Source organism: Chelonoidis abingdonii, chromosome 9 (genome assembly GCF_003597395.2).
Source record: "Chelonoidis abingdonii isolate Lonesome George chromosome 9, CheloAbing_2.0, whole genome shotgun sequence".
Classification (NCBI taxonomy): domain Eukaryota; kingdom Metazoa; phylum Chordata; order Testudines; family Testudinidae; genus Chelonoidis; species Chelonoidis abingdonii.
The window spans coordinates 77,391,918-77,396,864 of NC_133777.1; the positions used below are offsets into that span (position 1 = coordinate 77,391,918).

General features: G+C 45.4%; 1 non-coding gene across 1 annotated transcript; it reads left to right on the top strand.

Annotated features, from left to right (window-relative positions):
* The first annotated feature begins 4,473 nt into the window (after nucleotides 1–4,473).
* On the top strand, nucleotides 4,474–4,546 carry TRNAV-CAC (transfer RNA valine (anticodon CAC)). Its single transcript has one exon. It is a non-coding gene; the product is annotated as a tRNA-Val (tRNA).
* The last annotated feature ends 401 nt before the right edge of the window (nucleotides 4,547–4,947 follow it).

Genomic DNA, 4,947 nt, shown 5'->3' on the forward strand with positions numbered 1-4,947 from the left:
AAATTTTTATTTCCTTTTAAAGTAATCAAAATATTGGGTTTTAAACTATCTGATCTTGACCTTTTAATGCAAAAGAAATGTTGATATTAAAAGGGAAGGTGTATATTGTATATTAAGTAAGGATAGTTGGATTTCCGTAACAAAATATTATCCTTTATTTGAACACAAAGTTCCCAGAAAATTAGAGAATCAAACAACAGTATAACCAGCTTCAAGACAGCTCAGAGACTGCTCTCTCCTCAAGCCACACTTCTGTATAGCTCTGGCTTCAAACTAATGAAATTGAGAGAGATGTATCATAAAATATTAGTTGCAAAAATATTTTGACTCTTTCTAGGCACTTCTAGATATAATCTGGCCACATCAGCTCAAACAGACTCCAGTTTATTCCCCCATGCATTAACTGTGAGCTAATTAACTCTCAGTTACTGAATTAAAACATTCTGAATCCAATGGCACTTATTGTAGGCATAAGGGTTTCTATTTTGGGGTCTAAATTCTAATTTGGGGGAATTACAATCTATATGTTTAAATAATTCTCTTTGAATTGGATATTGTATTTCTCTTCACTTTCTCCCCTAACTATTGTGCAGTAAAGCAGCTGTCATGTTCCACCCTAGAGGATGGTGAATTTCAATGGGGCAAAAAGCACTCCTTACATATCTTTTACCCAGCTCACAGAGCTGTTCTGAGTCTTAATAAATTAATATTTGGAATGCCCTATGGAAATAATCTAATGACAGTCCGCAAACAACAATCCACATCCAAGCAGATTGAGGAGTTCTTTCTTTCCTTCTGGTTTATTAAAAAAATTAATTTGTTAGTGAACTTCTTGTTTTGGAGAAAGTGACACACTTGCAAAACTAAAAACCCTGTAACAGTTTTTCCCTTCAGATCTCCATACAACTACATAGGTTTCTAGACACAGAACATGAGTATATAAACAGAAAGAGGATAAACACCATGCTTCTGGTTAGTCACTACAGGAGCACTGAACATTTCAGGGCTATAATGTTACTGATCTTTCCCTCCTCCCTTCAAGTCTGCGTCACCCTCCCCAAATGAAATTCAAGTAGAATAGTGGAAGGTAAGATTGTTTCATTAGAAAACAAATGGATTTTGTTTTAGTATAATGCAAAGACAAACATAGGAAGGAACAGATACATTATGCTAACAACCCCACTTCCAACCACATGGAGCTTATAACATGTTTAGGCTCGGCAGAATTCATTTTTTTTTAATGATTTAGATAGATGCTATCAGTGATTATTTTTAAACATTTTTTTTCAATTTTTATCTAGTTATGTTTTCATGGTTACATGAAAGCATGGGTTTTAAGCTTTTTTTGTGTTGTTTTTTTTTAAAAAACAGTTGATTTAAATTTTCACAACTGTAGGAAATTATGGAAGGGTCGGGCAAAGGGGGGTGTCAGACAATAATTATTTAAAGACAGTAGCTGCCGAGATTCAAAAAGTTGAAGCTTTGTAACCATTAATACACAAATTGTCACCACCACATGCCAAAGTACACAAAGGAAATATCCTTAAATCAAAATCGAAGTTCTGCAGCTGCTTTTTTGTATTATTTTGATTTGGTTTTTTACATTGCCTATCTGTAAAATTTTATCATCAGTGGAAATATGTTTTCATCCATTTGTGTGTGTGTATGATGAAACTGACGTTTACCAACATGTAACAATGAATCTTTCCAAGCCTAAGCATGCTTTATGTCTGTGAAGTAACCAATATTCATAATTTTTGCACTGGGCTAATCTCAGATCCCTTTGTTACAATTAGGAGAAACCCACAGTCTGTCTTGTCCAGTTCTAGCGTTTCAAACCTGCCCGAAGCTTGCACTCCGAAAATGTTTATGTAAAGCCCCCAAAGTAGTACTTTCCTGAGGAAAACGCACCATCTAGAGGTGGATATAGGACTTGCAAGTGCCTCTTAAATGGAGGAAAAGTTATATTGGCAGAAGTAATAAATACTAACTCATGGAGAAAACGAAATGAAATCACTAATAGGGAAAAATAACATTAGCCACAAGTTTAGGCTTTGGTTCTTTGGAATAACCATTTTATACGGCTTTGTTAAACAGCGTTTTCCTGTATCAAGACATAGAGACCCATATATTTTACAGTTGTCTTTAAGAGAAAGCTATGCAATTGTTTATGCTGCAGTAGTACATCCAAAGGCCACAATCATCTACAATACTATCTGTTTAATCTCATGCTTTTACTGCATATAGGGAAAACACAAATACCCTCTGCAGGAAGACAATCTTGTCTAGAGAGGAAAGATCAATTTGTGATGTAGGCAGATGCCTGAGTTAAGTTACCTGCTGTTCTATTCCAAAGTCTGCTGCAGATTCATTGTATGCTTCTGAGCCAGTCACTTAGACGAAATTTTTCAAAAGTGGCCTCTAAGTTTGGGTGTCTCACATTTCAGGTGCCTGGCTTGGGACATCTGTGACCTGATGTTCAGAAAAACTTCAGCTGAAGTCAATGGGAGAGTGGCAGCTCAGCATATCTGAAAATGGTTGTCTACAGCTGGGCACCTAAAATTGAGACACTTAGAATTAAGAGACCACTTTGAAAATGTGGCCTTCAATCTCCTTGTTTATTTCAAATGGGAATATCTGATGAGGCTAATTCCAGTGATGTTTGCAAAGTGAACTGAGAGCACTGATTAAAGTCCCTCATTGGAATAAGGGGATAAAACCCATTTCTGAAGAGAGTTGTGAAATCCTGATGAAATCCTAAAGAAGCAGAGTCTACACTCACCCCACTACACATGAAAAACATTTTCTCCAGTGGTCTAAGCCACTTGTATTACCTGGAACATTTCCTACAGCAAACATAATTGTACTTGTTAATTAAGCACAAAATACCATCTGTTGCCCACTTGCTCAGCAGGGCATTTACAAAAAATCCAAGGAGAGCTCACCTCAGAACTAAAAATCACAATCAGCACTCCACTTAAACAAAAAAGTGTGCCACAGATCTGTGCTCTCTCCCTCCCCGTGCCCCCCCAAAGGAAAGCAGTTACACAAGGCGGGGGATTTACTTATTAGAACAATGGTTTTGCAGTGACTGCTGGCTAGTGCAGGTAGGGTGGCAAGGTGCAGGGCTATCCCTCCACACAGCTCCCAGGCTGAATGCTAAGGGAGGCAGGGAGAGAGGGCATTAAAATACAAAACACTAACTTCTTTCCTTTCCCCACCCAACCTGCTTCCTCCCAGCCCACAGAGTGCCCCATGCTGCGCTTCCCACTACTCCATGCCCTCTTTCTACCCTCCAGAACATGGCCTGCCCTACGCCTCCCCACCTCCCTCTCCTTGCCCCCTGCTGCCCTTCCTCCTCTGCCACACTCCCCAAATCCCCCTCCAGCCCTTCCCCCCTCCACACACCCCCTTTCCCCCTCCACCATGCTCCCCTTTCCCCCCTCCATGCCCCCTGCTCTGCCCTTCCCCTCCAACACCACCCTTTCACCCTCCACCTGCTCCCCCTTTCCTCCTCACCATGCCCTTGCTGCCCCTTCCCCGTCGCCATGCCCCTGCTGCTGCCGCCTTCCCGCCTCATTGCCCCATATCTCCCTCCATCGCCCTGCTGCCCTGTCCATTTCGGGTCACTAAGGGTACCACTGGCCACCTGCCCTTCGCAGGGCAATTTACATAGGCTCAAGCCGGCGGTCATGAAGGGGTCAGTGAGTGTTCATATGAGGCACACAGGATTCCCTTTGCCAGGCGCCCCATATCCCCATGCCATGTCCCCCTGCCCTTCCCCTGCTTCGCCTGGATTAAGCTGGCCATATCCATCGCTCGCATGGCCGGTCCCTGCTGCCCTTTCCCACGTCGATGGTCCCATCTATGCCCCGCTGCCCTGCCGCCCTGCCCTTCCCCTGCTGCAGCTGCCCCTCTGTAACCCGCTAGCGGCCCTCAACACCTTGGAACTATGCCCTGGCTGCCTTAATGACACCCCGCCATATTCCCACCGCGCACATGCCCCTTGGCGCGCTCATCAATAACGTCGAGCCACCCGTAGTCATTCTACTTTGACCCTCTACGCCACCAGAAACTGCCCATTGCCGGCCATGACACGGTGCTGAGCGCTCCACCACTCAGGAACAGGCAGCTCTCAGCCCCGAAGCATGCGGCGCCTTCCCCGCGCGGCCCTTCATATGCCCCACAAGATACAGCCACCCCACCTCGACACAGCACGTCTTACCCTCCATGCCCCCCCTGCCCTCCCCCGTGCTCCTCTCCGCAGACCCAGCCTGCGTCTCAGGGGGAAGGCGACAGAGCTTCCCTCGCGGGCCTCTCAGACTCTCGACCGCCCCCCGCACGCACGCGGGGGCCGGGGCCGGGGCCAGCCCGCGCTCATCACATCAGGGGGTGGTGCGGAGCCTCCCCCGGCGGCCAGGGTCCCGCTTCGCCTCACTACAAAGGGGCCGGCGGGGAGCAGTGCGCGAGAGGGTTTCCGTAGTGTAGTGGTTATCACGTTCGCCTCACACGCGAAAGGTCCCCGGTTCGACCCCGGGCGGAAACAGCCAAACAGGATTTTGCTGCTTTCCTAGCGTTAGTTTTATCAAGGGAAAGGAGGAGAGGGTTTGCTATGGGAGAGCTCGTGTCTCTGCACTTCACAGCCCACCAGCCACGCTCACTGTTCTCCTGCCTTTGCTCACTAAAGAAACCTACACCAGAGGGCGAATGGTAATCGCAGAATGGAAGACACAGGGCGAAAACCTGGCTCAAAACTCCCCGAGTGCAATGGGTTCAGGATTTCATCCCTTCCCTAGGGTGTATATTCCTGCTTGAGAGGCTGGGGGCAGAGGATTTTTTAAAAGATAGAATTTAAAAATCTCTAATTAAAAAAAAATGTTAAAAATCAGAAAGAAATGCACCACTCCTCTGTCTCTGCTGCATTTCCCCCTGATGAAGAAAAATGAG